The sequence below is a fragment of the Clytia hemisphaerica genome, unplaced genomic scaffold (genome assembly GCF_902728285.1).
Source record: "Clytia hemisphaerica strain Z4C2 unplaced genomic scaffold, Clytia hemisphaerica genome assembly, whole genome shotgun sequence".
Taxonomy (NCBI): Eukaryota; Metazoa; Cnidaria; class Hydrozoa; order Leptothecata; family Clytiidae; genus Clytia; species Clytia hemisphaerica.
Window position 1 is genome coordinate 1,415,562 of NW_027104548.1, and position 20,001 is coordinate 1,435,562.

Consider the following 20,001-nt stretch of genomic DNA (forward strand, 5'->3'; position numbering starts at 1 on the left):
CACGTTGTTTTTTCTACAAAGAACAAAGCATATAAGAACATGAGTCTTGGGAAACTATAAAGCATGTAAATCCTTAGTAAATAACATAATAAAAATACTCATAAAATGCCAAAAATAAGAATATTTTTTAGGCTCAAATGTAAAGGATCTTATTTAGTTCCTACAAAAACGTGTAAAAATCTTAAAAGAAACAAAAGAATTAAAACACGCAAATATCACACATAGCAAAAAGCAAAAAATCACATCCATCCAAAATCACAAATTTTTATCAATCAATTAAGTGATGTATTAATTGTGTAATGTATTCGATTTGAGTAATTAATTATTGAAAAGCCAACTAATTTAATTAATTAATTCATCCACTAATTAATGAAAGGCCCGAAAAATTAATTTCTTTGTTAAGTCTGTTAAGTAAAATCAAACTAAATATTGGGCCAAATATGGCAGCATGACATGAATGTAGGACCAGCACACTCCTCATTAGAAATACTACCATCACAGTCTAGCTTTTTATTCGTTTATTACCGTTCATATATAAGTATTTTGTTTCGTAAATATCGAAGTAGAACCATTTATCTCGATGAAAAAATTCGTTTTTGAATAACCAGTCAAGTTGGTAAATTCGTTTTTTCCAATGTGGATTTTTTACATGTGATGACAGAAACCACGCCAAATATAACATTGGTGGGCATCCAGCATCATTCCATCTTTGTAATTTACAATTTCTGTTTTTACTAAAAGATAAAAGTGTCTGTACACTACCTTTTTCAGATAACTCAATTAACAACAGAAATCTTTTTTTCACGACAATTATCATAAAAGGCATGAAAAGATTCGAGATTTCTCTTTCGTTTTCGGCTTTTTGTCGTATGTCGTTTGATTGACATTTGTTTTAACACTTTTATTTTCGTTAGTTGTAATTTTTGATTGACGGCTTCATAATATGGAGATAAAAGGAAGAGAGATGTTTACGAACTGTGCAGCTGGCTGCCAGAGGATAAATGTCATAGTACTGGACATGAATGGATCATAACAAAGTCTTTTAAAGTAGCACGATCAATTCGTCAAAATCAAAGATTCCAGCAACCTGAACATAGTGGGTACAAAAATATTGTGAAACTTTATCATTACAATTACACATTAAAGAGACGGATGAGTTAGCTTCCGGAAAGTTCCACGGCATCGTTTTATATCTGACGTTTCTTTCAGACAATTGTCAATTTGTCAAAAATGACAACGTCACAATCTAAAGGGATTCACTTCACTTCAAATGCTGCAGCCGAAACATTTCAGCTGCAATATATAATGGACGACATGCAGTCATCCTTTTCCGTGTCTCATCGGCAAGAAGAAGGTGGATTCATGTTTCAAATTACAATCTAAAAGCAACCGACTAGTGTTATGGCAAGGGAAGATAACAACATAGTCAAACGTGCACGACGCACTGGGCTCAACTTCAGTGGCTTCAAATTATTCATAGGCCCAATTGTAGACCCCCAGATATTCACCCAAGGAACAAGTGTGCCAAATTGCAGCCAAATCCAAGCATTTTTGAAGTCTCCAGGCTGCCCTAAAGTTTTTAAAGACATTGTCAGATTGTAGCTCAACTGAAGTTGAGATCACTCAAAGCAAGTTTCATTGGTAGGCATGTGATATTGGTACACAGATTCAATGAAGTGATTAGAATATACAATATCCAAAATCCAAAGATACCAGGTATAAGGTATTTTCATACCTTAGCTGCGTATCTGAAAACAGGTTCAAAATTTGAAGAAAAGAAAAGGTTGTTATCCATAAATAAAGTATGAGTAAAATACTCCTCCCTGTCATGAATTTTGGATCCAATGCAGATCTAGGCTGCTGGCATCCACTAACGGATTCGTGCTCCTTATAGAGGATGCTTAATAAGCTATATTTCCTTTGTCCAGAGATTTGCCGCCTTTAGCCGATATACGGCTAAAGACATTTTTAGCTGGCGAGTTTCTACAAATATAACATTACGTAATGTTTCAATTTTCTGTGAGGCACCAAATCATAGATTGGAAAATATATTTGAATTTCGAAAAAAAAGTAGGCGGAAGGAAGTTTGCTTGTTTTTCTTCCTCCTTTCTTGTTTAATGTGGAGATTTTGTAAAAGATGAGAAATTAGATTTATTGAATTTAAGTGCCCTGATGTATCTTCTGTGTGCACCAACAAAATTTTGCTTCATAATACTACATTTTGATGCTTGAATTTGGACTTGTATGAGTGTATAATTTTTTACCCCACTGGATTCGTTGATCACTTTGGCTCCAGATAATTGTTTCGTCAGTTCTACAGATCTGTTGCAGATTATTTCAAGGTATTCTAGTTATGTATATACAGTACATTTTTGGGGTCATATCTATTGAATATTTCTGACATTAGTTCTTTATGATTCTACAAAAGGGAGTGTTGTTGTTCCTTCAACAAGACTAACAAGGGCCTTTAAATATTAAAACAAACAAAGAACTTTTCTTCAGCTTTGGTATTTCACTTTTTAATACTGTGTGGCCTTTGTATCTTTTCAGGTACTTAGCTTCAATTCTTTGAAGAGTTTGAAGTGTTTCTGGTTGTTTTCTTTCACTTTTGTGTTCATATTTGTATTTTTTGAGCTTCGACCGAAGAGCTGATGGAAAAGTTTTGATAATTTACAGACCAGATATCTTATAAAAGCAAAAGTCAAAAAAAATCTACAGACTGTACATAATGCGCGCATCAGATTGTTTTTTATCTTTTTTCTGTTTTGTTTTTCTGGTCTGGGATTCGAATTTCGAATGTAAACATTCCATTGAAAACGTTCGAAACGATCGTTTTTGCGTACACATCAATGTCAATCAAATTATTAACTCGCCAAGATTTCCTTTGCGAACCGGAAAGCGATTTGTAGATCATTAAGCAGACCTATACTACATGGGTTTTTGTAGAGGTCTGCGATTCAGACTAATGCAGATCAGCCACTGCAAGCCTTATAAAGCCGACCTGCTAAGGCCCCTCCTAATATTCTTTCCATTAGTTGCAACGTGAGAAAAAGGAGGATTATAATGTCGAAATGAACAAACACCGGACAAAAAGGATACCTCTTTTTTCTCAAGTTACCAAATTCGTGACACCTTACGGAGCCGACCTTTTTGACATTCTCAAAGCTAAAAACAAAGAGAACCTCCTCAAAGCTGCATATAGAATTCAATGCCAATTTCAACACCTTTAATTTCCCACGTAGAAAACCAATAATGGACAGAAATGAATTTTGTGCAATATGATAGCATAATCAGTCGTTATTTAAAATAAACTTTGCCAAGAAATTCCATTATCATTAAGGTCATTAATGTCTAATGATCTATTATATCAAATTATTGAAAATGATCTCTCTTTCAAAGTATTGATCTAATTTGCGTCAATGATCAAATCATACTTGCACAGATTTTATGTATCACCAAAAAAGCGCTACAAACCGTTGTATTCCCGGGAAAAGAGACTGGCGAAGCGATATAGCAAAAAAAAAAACTTCGGGGGGGGGAGGGGTACACCCTAAATCTCAGGGGAGCCATCTTGGTTTGTCTTGAATTTTCCAAAAAAATTTATCCTTACTTATATATCGGCAAGATCTGAGAGGAGCTGTACGTAAATTTGAAGTTAACGCTTAAAGAGGTCAATACGATGTTAAAGAGGACAAGTTGTTTGACATCGATAGTTTGTTTGTAGAAAAAATACATAATCTTTTGCAGGAGACCTAGTGCAGTTCAGAAGTAATATCTTAATCCTTAATGTTATTAAACAGAAAATTTTAGAAGAATTCTAGCGTGTGACAGTGAGATTTCTTCACAATTTTCATATGAGTGATAATCATTTGTTAAACAAATTTAAACTTAAATATTTCACGTTGCTGCAAATCGTCAATCAATTAACACTTGATCCTTAAATTATATCGACAAATAATTTGGCTTGTGTGGACTCTCAAACACATAAAAAATTTCCTTTACCGCATTCTTTAGAGTTCTTCTAAATTTCTTAGGCATGTTGTCATCTGAAATAATTATGTCCCACTTCTTGAAAAGGAATATACCCAATCTTCTATTCTCAAGAATACAAACACTATCATACATTATATCCACTTGGCTTACTCATTTTTTATAAGAACAAGTGATACTTTTATGGACCTACCTGGTTATCAAACCAACGACCTATCAAACTAATCAAAGAACATTGAAACAATGAAACACATAAGACATAACTGGTCAAAATACAAAAAAATAAAGAAAAATGAAATCATATCTATTGGGAGAAACTATCAACACAATTGAAAAATACTTTTGAAAAAGAAATAAAAAAAGGTATTAAACGCTTTTCTTTATAAAAACAATCCACTATCAGAAAAATGCACAGCTTAATAAATAAGGTTTACAGAAAACTCAAACCATCGCACTCTACCGTGACATTTTCTCCTTTTAGAAATCATAATAATAATAAAAATAATAATTTGGCTAAGAACATTGATCTATGCTTATAAATAGTGATTCTTATAGATAAAGATTCGGTTTCAGCCAAAAAAATAATAAGTGTTTTTAGAAAACCCAATCCCTCCACCGTGACATTTCCATCTTAAAAAAAAACTAATAAAAATAATAATAATAATATGGCTAAAAACATTGATCTATGCTTATTAATAGTAATTCTTATAGATAAATATGCGTTTTTTGAGCCAACAAAATTTTTTTGCAAAAATCTACTTGAGCCATCTTTTACCTATGATGGTACCCTACTTTCATGCAAAAAATCAGAAAAAATTAATGATCCAATTTTCCACAAAGTCCAAAAAACCCGTTTTTTAGCCGTTTTTTGGCCCAAATTTACCCCCCAAAATTTTTTTTCGAAAATCGGGCTCCGTCACATTTTGGCCAACACCATTTTACACCTTTGTACCAAAAATCAAAAGATTCCTATGATTCAATCCTGAGAAAAGTTGGTAACAGACGAACGGACGAACGGACGGACGAACGAAGGTTAATTTATAGGACCTCCACCCCACCGGGGTAGGTCCAACAAACTATAAAAGAACATAAGGTTTTAATGGCCAAAATATTAAGAACAAGTAGGAATATTTTTAGGTTTTGCGGACTCTAAAAGAACCACTTTCTTAGGAAAATGGACAAAGATACTCACAAAGTGTTGAAAATAAGAACATGTTAAGAACATTTTTAGGCTTCAAACTCAGAAAATTAAGAACATCCTAAGCCTTCAAGAATATTGGATGTTTTTATTAAAACAACTCTAAACAAACTTATCCTTTCTACAATGTTCGATGCATATGTTTAATATTTTCCATTGTAAGCCTAAAATCTACTCTGCCAAAAACAAATTCATTGTTGATGAAAAGCAACAATAGAACCATCATATCAATGTTTTCTCAAAGTATCTATTACACGTTTTTTTTATTAAAACACCTAAAATTTGGCTGAGCCTGGATGTGCTTATTTTTTTGGTAGTTTTCAGCCTAAAATGTCCCTAAATACATTTTTCAGACTACTCTAAATCGACAATATCATGCAAAATAAAGAGCACTTAAAATTGGTAAAATTAGGACAATATTTAACTCTCGATTTTAGAAAATCCATCCCTAAGTTCGGTTAAAACTGAAAAGAGGAAAAAATTGTAGTTTCTTGTCATTTTTTTCCAAACTGAGGCTGGGCATGTTCTTACGATGTTCTTAATTTTTCGACGAATTACAGCCTCAATGTTCTTATAAACTGGGTTTTGACAAAAAATAAAACGTGTAGTTAGTACAAGCTGTGGACCAAGACTCGACAAATTAGAAAAGACCGATAAGCATCGCATACAATTACCAAGATAAGTTTATCACTTGTGTCTATTTCATCTCGGCGGTATACATCTCTATGAGCCTGAGAATGTTTTATTGTCCAAGTATAAGAAAAGAGAAATTATGATGACATTTTGAAGTAGTAATTTCTTAACAAAATGCATGTTTTTAAGTCTCTAAAGCCTTAGAGTGTTCTTATAATGTTCTTAAATTTTTGGGCCTCGAAGCCTTATGTTCTTATATAGTTTGTTCTTATAAAAAAAAAACGTGTAACAATAATAAGGAAAACAACATTTCTGAAAATTGTCTAAGTGATAATCCAAAAAATACAACGTTTACTTCAATTAAGGCTGTACACACAAGTTTTATACCGCCAACACAAAAATACCAAATTTCTTGTAAATTCCACCCGAAATTTAGGCACCCAAAGTAACATCGCATGCCTCCCATTAAGCGATACAAACTTTAATAGACAAACTTTTGAGATTCCCTCAATCTCCCCTTATTTGCCATTCATAATACCTTTCCAACAGAACTAGAACTTCCAGTTTGGTCAAAACTGACAAAATAACCAATGAATGAATAAGTCAAATTTGCTGACAAAAATTGTTTTGACGATTGAACAAAATCGAAATTTGAGATATTTGTTACATTTATCTTACATTGTACACAAAAAAGCGAAAGATATAATATAAAAAAATCATAATTTACACATGTGCATGAAAATTCTTGTATGTCTATTTAATTATAGCTGACATGACAAACTTTGTTTTACAAAAGATCGAACTCTTGCAAATTTGACCTTACATGAACCCCGCCCAATTTTTGTTTACATGTTGTTAAAAATGTTTAAGTATTCCTAAGGGTAGGAAAAATACTTTATAAAATTTATAAAATTCCAATATTCTCTTTTTTAACAAGGTAAAGTAAAGATAACGTGTGTAGATAAACAGACAGACAGAAAGCTAGGTATAGCCATTGCCAGCTAGGCTGCATGCATCCCCAAATTAGTTTTGATATATCAAAACTTATCAAAACTTATCAGAGGGGATGTGTGCAGCCTAATTGCCAGCATGTTCTTAAGAAAAAAGCAACTTTGACAAAAATCGAATCCTTAAATAATCTCAGCCCAATTCAAACTATTCCATCCCATCTGATATGTTGTCCCTGTATTTGACGTTAAAAGTGAGGTCGTTTCATAAACAGTGGAAAGAGTTGCAAAAAAAGGTCCTTTAAAAAGCCTACAATTTGTCCCATTACATATATTGTGACAAGGGAAAAAGCTTGATAAAGATGGATAGAAGAAAAAGATTGAAAATGATAATATGAACCCAATGTAATAAAAAATAATGAATAATGAAAAATTACAAAGTTACAACAGTGTATAATATACTTTCTCTGTTGTTATTTTTATTGGTGATAAATTAAGCTCATGCTAAGGGGCCCGTAAGGGGCTTCATTTATTATTGATGGCCAACGAATTTGATAAAGCGTTACATAAAAAAAAAGAAAGAACTAAAAGCGAAAGTGAATATACAGTGTGTCTCGTACAAAGCAGTCAATATTCTACTGCATCTCGTAAAACTCAGAATTCAAGCTGTCACCACCACGGCCTTATTCAGAGCTCTGCCCTTTGAGGAGGCGAAATGAAGGAAACAAAAAAAAAATCGCAACTCCCTGTTTACTTATTATTAAATAAACGATAAAGTTGAGTATCTTTACGCAAATTTCAGAATTCATGAAATGAAGAATTTTTTATGAGATAATTTAAATTAAATACATCCAACAAAAACACATTTACAAGTTGGTTGTAAGCTATAGTAAACATATACCCACGATAGAACGATACAAAGTCCAACGTCTTTTAAAATAAACATGGTCGCCCATGAGAAAGATAAAATCGCTTATGAAGTGTGAGTCTATATGAGTAACAAGGACTTAATAACTGTCCCTCTCAAATAAAGTTTTGTAGTAAAAGTTTCATATTTCAATGAAGTTATATGATTGGGTGTTAACCAACTGTTTCCTGCCTTTTTGTACGGTCTTTCTTGAAAACGAGACTGTTAGTAGTCAGATACTTAAAAGAAATACAGTTGAGTATCCATAACACGAAAACGCATGGGGAGCACAAAATTGTTCGAGTTAAGGAAATTTCAAGTTATGTAAAGTTTACGAGGCATTGTTAACTGAACGGACTATGAGTCAAAGAGACTCCGCCATAATACTTAAAATTTAAATTCTTATTCAAAGTTTTATTCCTACTTGAATGCTTAACTTATCCTAAATTTGTTGTTTAAAAGTCAAGGAAATCATTAGACTGACATTATAAACATCGAATGGATGGATGGATGAATGAATGAATTTAGCATGAAAACCTGACGAAACAAACGTGTGCCTTGGGAATCACTAAATTCATTCAAGATAAATACTCTAGACATGAGAGCTCTTAAACACCAATTAAAACAGGAACTTACTTTAATGTGATACTCCTAGTATTGAATTTCAATTACAAGTCGCCTTCGCGAATGAACGATGTATTTGGACTAAAAAAAGGCCTGTAAACTAAACAATCCTTCCTCGAATGATATGATTTTTCGATAAATATTTTCTTTAAGGTGAACTCTATTGCTTGATACTTTCCTCCAAAATTCTCCAGCGACAGCGACAAATTAAGTCTGAAATCGTGTGTGCTTATAAAGAACTTTTCATTCTCTAACTTGAGAAAATATATTTTCAAAACAAAATTAAACAGATAACGAAATTGAACATAAACTTGTTTCGTGGACAAAGTTTTATTTAATTTTCGTATATTAGAAGGCTAGAAATCTTTAATACTGATAGTAAGAATGTTCAGAGCAATCTCGAGTTCTACTAAAAAGTCGTACTTTGTTGGGCGTGCCTAGTATTTTCTTTTGATATATTTTATAAAAGAAATCAAAAGACTTTAACCCTTTAAGTGCCACGGTCATTTTATTCTAAGTTTTTTAAAGAAAATCGCTAGTTCAAACTTTAAAGGCTTATATCTCCGGAATTAGAAGGAGTTAGAAGCTCGTTTATAGTTCGTTTGATAGCTTAGAGTCTGCGCGGACCTGCCTGAATGATAGAAAGATGCCCAATGGTAAAACTTCAAATTAATTAGCTGGAGGACAGAATCAAGTAAAGCAAGGCTAAATTTAGAGGTTCTTGGATCACTCTTAAAAAAGTAAATTTTTGTCAAATTTTTGCTTAAAATCTAATGTGCCAGGTCAATCCCGAGAAAAGTTGGTAACGGACGAACGGACGAACGAGCAAAGATTAATTTAAAGGATAAAGGTAGGTCCAAAAAGAGGCCCGGAATCATCGAGTTAGAAAACTTCGAGTTAAGAATTTTTGAGTTAGCTAAACTATGACGTCATAAAAGCGCAAATTATGACGTCACTCCACTCTAACTCGATTTCTAATTCCATAAAAGGATTTTCGAGTTGAAATTAACTCGAATTTTCGTTTTGACATTATGTTTTTCGAGTTGGCTTTCTCGGTTTTTAGCTAAGTCAAAGTTAACTCGATGATTCCGGGCTTCGGTCCAAAGGGATAAATAAAACTCGTTGCTCATTTCCAACCATACAAAACGTAATACAATACAGTTATATTTCAAATTCTTCGAATCCTACAGAACAAAAAAAGACACACTAAATATTATAGCTCATACGACATAGAAAGTAAATCAAAAACAAAAAAATGGTTAAATAATAATCTCTTAACACGCCAGACCTGATATACACTTATTATAATAGATTGTATGTGAAATGTAATAAAGTTGGTATGAATTTCATTTAATAATTATGTCTGCAAAGAATAGCCACAACGTGACATCAAGTTAGGGGTATCTCGCTGTTATAATTACACATAGAAGTAACAAGATTGCAATAAACATTACAGTATATGGCCCCCAAAACGGAGACGGCCCCCAAAACGGAGGTTTTCATTAAAATGAAGATTCTGACTTGTAGATTTATCAGAATTAAACGATTTTTGTTTATTTTGAAAGAATGATGGTTATACTTAAAAATGAGCATGTTTTTGCTGGTTTGAGACAGATTCAAAATAAGATATTTGCGTCTAAAGGAAATATTTTAACACCAAAATTAGATAAAAATTGCATATAACTCACTCTAGCTCCTTGGTTATTGAAAATAAGTTATGAAAACGGGGTATAGGAAACTCTCTACACCTAATGCCGTTCAGAAAATGCAAATACATCTGTGACTTTAGAGGTTGGGTAAAAGATATAGCATCTTGAAGGTCAACCAGTATTTTGGAGCCCTAGAATCAGCATTGACAAAACCGAAAATTCTAAATATGAGAAAAAGCAAAAAATCTTGGAATTCTATTCCTATCACCTTGAATTAATAGTTTATAACAAAAAATTAACATTATACATATAAAATTTTTCGCTGAATCAGCAAAAACGGCAAATTCTGTCATTTTTTGCAAAATATAGGAGAAAAATTTCTTTAAAGCTTAATATTTTCGGTTTTAGTTAAGCTTTTTTTCTAAAATTTTCACAGCTTATACCATACATGAATGGAACTATTTTCAAAAGAGGTTTGTTTTCAAAAACTTGATTAAGACGTTGTTAAATCAAAATTGTCATTTTGAAAATTTCTAAATTTTCAGTTTGGACTTTGCAATATCGAAAATCTTGAAATATTTCATAAAAATCATAAATTTTACATCCATCGGGTAGTAAATTTAAGGGAAAACACAAATATGTTCATAGTTTTCCCCCCTATTACCACTGGGCTTAATAATTTGATTTTAACTACACCTCCGTTTTGGGGGCCCCAAACCTGCATTTTGACAACCAGGGGTATACTGTTAAAATTTTATCAAATAAATTTATGCCCAAAACCCTCTAAATCATATTTTAAAACTATGGTCAAAATTTTGTATTCATATCTTAAAGATATCTCGAGAAATCGCTAAAATTTCCAACCTCCGTTTTGGGGGCCATTAGAAAAAAGCTACCTTTCTTTAAGCGATTGAAAAATATTGTTGAAATTGAAAATTTTGAAAAAGAACTTCCAGGAAATAAAGTAGAGATGTTAAAGGTTTTCATGCAGCAAAAATTTTTGTAAAATCTCTTTTCCTCTAGATTTGAGAGAAATTTCAAATTTGATCGCCGTTTTGGGGGCCACATACTGTATACAAAACTTAATAACATAATGAACTTTTATATTTAGTTTCTTTATCATGTGGTAAGTTCAGTGTAATGAGATTTTTTATGATGATGCAAATGTAGGCCACACCCAAGTGTTTTATAAAAGGCATGTTTGTAGCAAACCAACTGAGGGTTCCCAAATTGAACCCCTTCTAAATCTACAAGAGCAGCCGCCAGAATTTTTTGAAATATCTGTTCTTTTTTTCCAGGAGAGTAAATTTTATGGATAAATCTACGAGAGACTTTCCTTAAAACACCCAGGTAAAATCCAGGGGGTCGCCTTAAAGACATCTGTTCTTAGAATCCAGGAGCACATTTTAAGGAAAAACACACAATTTTCCAGCGGACAATCTGTTCAAAGAATCCAGAAGCTAAATTGTGAAAAACACAACCAGATGCCAGATTTTTTTCCAGGTAGCTTCATAATTTTCTTAAAAGGTCTCATTTTCTAGGAGCATTTTAACTTACTTAGAATAGCTGTTATATTTTTCCAGGAGCATAATATTTCTAGAGAACAGATATACATTTTCCAGGAGTCCCATTTTTTCCAAGAACAGATGATATAATCCAGGAGAGCCCAGGATACAAAACAGATAGTTTTTTCCAGGAGAAAGGGACCTCAAGAACAGATATTTCATACTTCCTAGTCGGTGGCTGCTCTTGAATCTAACAAGCTACTCTGGTAAAAAGATGCTTATACAGTGTGTCCCGAAAAAAGCGCTTTATAAATAGTTCTATCTAAATACCGATATATTCAAACCATAATCTGATTATACCAACAAAAATAACATCAAGAACCATTATCGTTCATCTTCAGCCTTCACAACAATGGTTGCAAGGTAATCAGGTGCTACATCTTTTCCTTCGCCATTCTGAAAAGCTCGTCCCTTCACAATCTCATAAACACCCATCTTTTGTTCTTCGCTCCAATCATCAAACTTTTTTTGCGCTTGAAACTCTAAACACATTCGAAAACGCTTGAAACTCTAAACACATTCGAAACATCGTTGCTGGTGATTGACCATTACTTGCCAGATACTCAGTGACGTCATCAATGTCCTACGTCATCATCATAAACGTCATGAGTGTATGGAATCTTCATATCATCCAGCTCCTTCATACCATCCTGGTCACACATTGCATAATTATGGGTAGCCTCTTTAAACTCAGGTGGTGACGTCTCGACCATGTATGAATAGACTTCAGAATTGATTTCCAAAGTCTGTATAAATATAATGATAACACCACCAGGCTTCAACAAAGATCTTGCTTTCTTGACAGCTAAGCCTGGATGATCCACATGGTATAACATACTAGACATGATCACAAGATCAAAGATATTTTGACCAGAGTTATCATCATTACCAAAAAAATCACAAAAAGGCTGAATTAAGCCATTCAGGTGATTGACCGTAATTTCATTCTTAGGCGGCAAATCATAATCTTCTGAAAAAGCTTTCTGTTCAACTCCATAAGGTATATCCCATGATTTGACTTTCTCTACAAAATGTGAGTAAAATTTTCTCAGCACCGGGTCAATAGCATGATACAAGTCGACTTTTAATTGATTGCCTTTGATGATACATTGGTCTAAAGTTCCATCACCAGCCCCGATCGATAGAATATTCAATCCTTTGTTGCTTTTCAGTAGAGAGCCTGCTTCTAATGTTTCCTTGACTTTAGTTTGCCTTGTAGAATAAAACAGTTGGCTTTTTTTCCTCTGAAGGAAAGCGTCTTTAAAAAGGTCTTTATTCATTTTCCAAAAACGGTAAATAAAGATGATTGAAATCTGTGTATAATAATCTGTCCTGCAACAACGCAACTGGCACATTTTATACTGTACGTTTTGTTTTTCTTTATGAATAATTATTATCTTCGATACTATCATACCACAAAACCATACAAAAGCATATCATACACGCTTTTTTTTTATTATAAGAATACACTTTATAAGAATGTCCATGATGAAAATGGCCAAAAAATTAAGATTATGGTAAGAATATTGCCATCATGGAATTTAGCAACTTAACCTAAGAATGCCATTTTTAATGCATTTTAACCTGTGGATTGCCAATTTCGATCTTAACCTAAGAATACCGTAAGAATATTTTTCGATGATTTTCGCCAAAAAGTTAAGAATATCCATGATGAAATGAAAAAACACTATTCTTATAAAAAAAAAAGCGTGTATATGGGCCATAGATTTGCGAAAAGAGGATAAGAATTCTAAGAATTGCACTATTCAGCTATTGTTCTCTAGGCTAAGCAAAATTTTGTTCTATTGAAATATCTGCGTTTGATCGAGTTTTTTTCTTTTATAAGAACATTGAGGCTGAAATTCGTCGAAAAATTAAGAGAATCGTAAGAACATATGCCCAGCCTCAGTTTTGAAAAAAATGACAAGAAACTACAATTTTTTCCTCTTTTCAAGCAGTTGTAAACAAACTTAGGAATAGATTTTCTAAATCGAGAGTCAAATATTGTCTAAATTTTACTAATTTCAAGTGCTCTTTATTTTGCATGATATTGTCGATTTAGAGTAGTCTGAAAATTTAAGAACGCATCTAAGAACATTTTAGGCTGAAAAGTGCTAAAAAAATAAGCACATCCAGGCTCAGCCAAATTTTAGGTGTTCTAATAAAAAAAAACGCGTAAATTAAAAAAAAATGGCAGCCGTGGTTGATATCGAAAGTGAAATAAAAATATTTCTAATATCGGGGATTTAGGTATTTTTTAAAAGCACTTTTCATTTTAGACAGGGCGGTGATGATGATAGAGGATAGGGTAGACATTTATTAAAGCTAGACTTTTCATTTTTTCTTAAGAAAAATAGAACATGGACAGGGCGGACATTTGTTTCATACTTATATCTAGCTTTTGTGTTTATTTTTTGAAAAATCCGTTACATTTTAAATATTCATGAATTTTTAGTAGCATCATTTTTGGTGATGCTGTAATAATCTCATAACCGATCACCATTGCTAAGGCATATGATGATCTGAAAAGTTTCTCCAGCGGAATTTTACAAAACCGCGTTCGGCGGGGTCTGGGAAAAACTATGACACGTGACCAGATACCGGTATCCGATTGGCCCGCACTTTTCAAGATTTATTTATCATTTTATAGGAAACAATTTTTTGTAAGAAATAAGTAGCAAAAACCTCTGTATCTTTTGAAAAATGGAATATTTTCCAAGAATTTTTTCAGATGATAACAGGCAATTGTACATGGAACAATCTGAATCTTCACCTGTCAAAAATACTAACTTTTTTCCTGCTGGAATGCCCTTTGAGCACCTGAACATATCATGGCTACAAAATCATAAATAATATCATTTAATTTGGAGTTTTGAGATCTTTTCAAGCCAAAAATAATTTCCAGAACTTAGAGTTGGTATTTGTTTATCTTCCAAATCTATTAAAAAGTTCTCATGAAAGTTTTTTGAAGTCTGATTGCAAAAAGTATCAACCCAAAAAACTGATCATCGAAACCGCTTAAAAAAGCTCAACAACATAATAAAATTTCACCAATATTTTATCCAAAAAGAGTTTCCAAATATCCAACAATACAAAGAGAGCCTAAACTAGTCAACGTCTTAGTGTTTGAATCAAATTTTTTGTCGGTTGAATGCCTGACAGACATTTCGCACACGTTAAGTTATAATTGTTCTGATAAAATGCTTCATTCCTCCTAATAATCAAGCAGATAGCAAGAGAGAAGTAATCATTACATAAGAGAACATACCTGTAATAATTTGGTTGGTGTTTGAGCCTTCATCTTGAACAAAAATAAGAAAACATCCAATCCAAGCAAAATCAGTTGTACAAAATACAACTTTCAAAACAGTCTTTCAAAGCTTTTAGGTCAATAAGTATGAGCAGCCACTTCTGTGGGTGTATTTCAGAGCTACACTAAAATAAATAAACAACATTTGAAACATTGAACTTTCCTTTATAAGTCTCAAAATCCATAAAAAATTCAAAACATTGACCAAGAGCCAAAACGTAAATTTCAGGCGCCATCTTGGATTTTGGAGCAAGAAAGCCACGGTCGCAGTAGAATCGGTTTTGTTTAGCCCACGCATCCAAAGACGGCCCGAGCAAATCGATAAATTTTATGCGAATGCCGCGATTGAATCGTGAAAAGTACTCTGAAATTTCAAAGTGTCGGCCATCAAAGAAAACTCGAGAACCTTCGCAGGTCTTCTTGCAGAACCATTCCCTTTAGAGCGCATGCGTGGAATGAGTGGAGCACGAAGAGCTGCTTGGAGGTTAATGCTGTAATTGCAGTCATCTATTTGAAAGTTTGAAGAAGTATATATAATAGTCTAGTTTTTCTATAGGCAGCTTTTTTGTAACATTTTTTGGCGATATTTTAAAATTACGTAATTTCAGAAATCTATCGATAGTACAGGTGAATTCTCTATTGTGAAATCTTGTTATCTAAAATATTGTTACTACGTTTTTAAAGCGCTATTTCTATTGTACGTGAGTTCTGTACCGTGAAATTGATTAAAATAATTGATTAATCTGCGTTTACGATACCATAATTTTACTACTGGTAATATTATTCATGCTATAAAGTCGTGATGAAAAAACTTAATAAGAACTAATGAATTTTCCGCGTGTGTTTTAGGTATTTTAAAGCTGTATTGTTAGAAAAATTCGTACAAAGCTACACTCCCTACACCTACCCCTCCAATAATAATAAAATTCTCTATAGCGTTTTTCAAGATTGAACTGTGATTGGCAGGTTTTTTCCCAATGTGTTCTTGATTCTTTATGAAAAATTTATGTAATTCAGGATTTTGGGTGATAATTTCTCTTACCCACTTCGGTACCATTTCTTCAGTTTGATTGAATTTTTATTCTCCAAATATTGAAGTTGTTCCCAATAATTTTTAATACTAATTTTTTGAAAAATTTCTTCGATTTCTTCAACTTTTCCCTTTTTATCGATTTCTAAGTCTATAATTAAATTACTGAAAAAATTACGATGCTCTCTTTTTATGATAAAAAATTCTTCTTTTTGATTTAATTGTTCAAGTAAGATGTTTTCTATGTAATCGCACGATGAGCTATTTTTTTTTTATTTGGCGCGCCTTCAAAGAGAGCAATTAATCATTAATTGAATCCTTTAGAGAGCAATTAATCGTTAATTAATTTTACAAACGCGTCAATTTTACAAAATTGATTTTAATGTTCTTACTTATATTTTTTTTTCATCGAACGTTTTAACTGCATTCGAAATTTATTTTGTGAGAAAGAAAATCAATAAACAACAATAAAAGAAAGACACAGAGAGAAGAGAAAAACATAAAACTGCCTGTGTAATTTCTGTAATACTACTTTCCTGACGGGAAAAAGTAGTGAAACAAATTGTGCGATTAGCTCGTAATCACATAATAACTCGTACAATTCGAAAATTACACTCGTGATTTTTTTGTTTCGAATTTTCCTCGTCCTTTCGGACTCGGAAAATTATTAACAAAAAAATCACTCGTGCAATTATTCTCGAATTGCACTCGTTATCATGTGATTAGTACTAGTAATCGTCAGTAAATAATCATTAGTAAATCATAGTTTTTTTATAAAAAGGGAAAATTTTTGACATTCGAATTGCGTTTTCAATTAAAAGCAGCTATTGTAACGTAAAATTTCTTTGTTCTTTTTTATATTGAAGAAAAAAAATGTCTTTGTTTTTTATTATATAGTAAAAAAAGTCTCTGACACAGGACAAAAGGGGACAAAAGTGTCCCCCCACCGAAGAGTGCGAAAAGTGGTAATAGTGCAATTAACGATTAATCGCACTCCTCTAAACCAATCAGATTCGAGTAATTTTGCACGGCTGACGATTACATATACAAATTTTTTTCCTTGTTTCATTCTATACTTCCTGTTTGAGTATTTCGACTGTATCTTTCGTGATATCAATCTAAATGGGTTCTTATTTATCTATTGCTTGATTCAAAAGTTTTTCTATGGCTAAAATAATTTTGCATGGAGCTTTTTGTTACTTTTAAGAATATTAATTGTTTTTTTAACCAGTTTTTTACTGCTTCCAAAGCATCACTTACAATGCCGTCTGGAGAATCGTATTCTGACTAAATGGCTTTTTGCAGAGTTTTGCTTTGTTGTGTAACTTAGATTTAAATATTTGTCAAATAACTAAATACTAATTAGTTTTTTTGGATTTTTTCATAAAGAAACGTGTAATAACTGTGAATATAGTAACAAAATTTATAATGCCTGATTAAAGTCCAGAAAATAAATTATTTAAGTTCGAGGCAAAGTACCTGAAGTGCCTCCATAATTAGTAACGACATTTCATATAAAACGAGAAAAATCATTCCAAGCGAAGAAATTTCAAAGCACGTGAATGAATAGACAAAGTACCATTTTGAAATTTCCTATGAATTTACAAATGAAAAACTCACCAAGAAAAGTTGCACACTTTTTTTTATAAGAATAGTGTACTTTGGATGAGAGTCGAGTATTCTTAAGAAAGAGCCAAAATTGAGGGTAAAATATTCTTAAAATATTCCTTTAAGTACCGCGGTCATTTTTTTTCTAAGTTTTTTAAAGAAAATCGCTGGTTCAAACTTTAAAGGCTTATATCTCCGGATCTAGAAGGAGTTAGAAGCTTGTTCATAGCTCGTTGGACCTGCCTGAATGATAGAAAGGTGCCCAGTAGTAAAACTTCAAATTAATTCGTTAGAAGACAAAATCAAGTAAAGCAGTGCCGACAAAAAATGGTCAAAAAACGGTCAAAATCGTATTAAATTGGATTTTGGTCAAATTTTTGCGTTTTTTTTACTTTTTGGCTTAAAATCTCGCTGGAAAGACTCCCTTTTGATTTTTTTTTTGCTTGACCATGAAACCCTCGTCATTGATACTTGGAGGGTTAACATATATTCTTACTTTTTTAGACTTGACTTTTTTGACTTTTTTACATGAGAAATGGTCAATTTGAGAGTTTTGGACTTTTGAGTGAACATTTGGGTTAAAATTACATTTCTTCCTCAAAGCTTCAATTTATCTCTATCAAAGGAAGCAGTTTTTTCTGTTGACCAAATACAAAATGACTGTATTCTTATCAAATTCTGTGAAATTCACCCTAGAGGGCATTCTTAGGGTATTCTCACGAATTGGTCAATTTTCACCCTTATATTCTTATAGAAGATATTCTTATAAGAAAAAGCGTGTAGTTGAACTCAAAAAGGGATCTACATCATATTTTTGTTAAACTTTTGACACTTATGTATTCTACGCAAAATAGCACATTGACCATTCTTAACCAGAGAGTCTCTTCTATTTTTCTACCGATAACATCGTCTCTTAACGGGTTAATAATGTCTTATATAACTAAAAAGCCATAATGAAATTGTTAAATAATTCAAAGTTTACAGATTTTGAATTTTGATACCATTTAATTAACCTTCCGAAAGAAGTCTTTGTAGTATGAAGCTTTAAAAAATAAGTCCCACCACCAGGGATATGTTATAGCGGAGCTGGATGAAGGACGAGAATTCCTTAGTGGATTGCTTCTTTGTCTTTTCTATTGTAAACTGTTGATAATAGAAATCCATCTGTCCCCTTGAGTGTTCTGTTTTTATAAGAAAAATGAAGCAGACAAAGTATTCATGTAGTACGTTTGCACATATTTTGCTATGTTCCCGCTTTTCATCAAAAAATATTTGTAGAAGATACCCCAAAAGCTTCCTTGTAAATGAAATCTATTTTTATCAGCGTGTGTTATGAATTTGAGAAGCTTTCATGATTTCTCTTAAAAAATTTCGGATGTAAATATTTTGACAAATATTGTTTCAACTGACTTGAAATTTTTTCCATAATCAGACATACTGACTTGCTATCTGAAAATATCAGTTAGAAAGTGAGGCACCCCGCGGTGTAGCGCAGTATTTCAAATGAAAAAGTACTATTTATAATCTTAGAGAATAAACTTCTTATAACTTTACTAATGAAAACAATATTTTTCATTTTTTTAAATTGTCATTCACTAATGTTTTACAGACCCTCTTGATAATTAAAAGTTTTTAATCGTGAACGATAAATGCAGCAGCAGAATCATTGGCTAAGAGGAAATCCAAATTTCACGAGTTTGTAATTAAAAAAGTTAAATTTCATATCAAATCTTAATGTCAGGGACAGAGATAGAACAAGGCTTTTTTAAATGTGCGTTATCCAGCTCCGCTATAACATATCCCTGCCGCCACAGAGTATTTCCTTATTTAAACCTTATTAACTTTTTTCAAAGAATAAGTAATTGATACTAACAAAAGATTTCCACTCTTAGCGAAAGTTTAAGCATAATACTATGGTTTAAGTTACCTCTTGTAGAATGACCGAAATAAGCTTCACATTCGCCAGTGTATATATTATGTAAAGGCTATTCCATATCAAGGGCCTAATAATGACCTTTCACTCCTAGAGGAAACATATCTCCACTGGCCTGCTCACTCTTATGGCAGACATAAGCCAAAGGTTTAAGCAGGTAAACTGGCAGGGTTTTAGGCCCTTTTAGGCAAAATGGGTACTAGACATTTGAGAGCAGTAAGGATTGAAAATTTATCTTAGTCGGAGAAAAATTTACTCCTACCCTCCTGGTTCAAAACCAAAGAAAAATTTAGTCACTACCCCAAAGAAATTCCTCAGGTTGCAATGCCACTTTCATCTTACAGTACATCATTAGAAATTGGAATCAAAGGCCCACGTCCTATCTACACAACGTGCAAAACTAGTAAACTGCAAAACAGTTATATATTAGTACCAAAACAACATTTGTATAAAATGTCACATATCGAACCAGCTTATCTCGTTTAGTACTTTTTTATGCAATTCTAAAAGAACACATCAACTTTTTATCTCTCAAGTTCGCTTAAGTCAAGCGTATAAGCACACTTTTTTATACCCCGGTGATTTATACGCCTAAAATAAAATATTA

The 20,001-nt window shown here is 32.5% G+C and overlaps 1 protein-coding gene across 2 annotated transcripts in view; it reads right to left on the bottom strand.

Moving 5' to 3' along the window:
* The window catches only part of LOC136822784 (neuron navigator 2-like), a 72,155-nt gene that overhangs the window by 44,062 nt on the left and 8,092 nt on the right, over window positions 1–20,001 (bottom strand). The window lies entirely within an intron of this gene.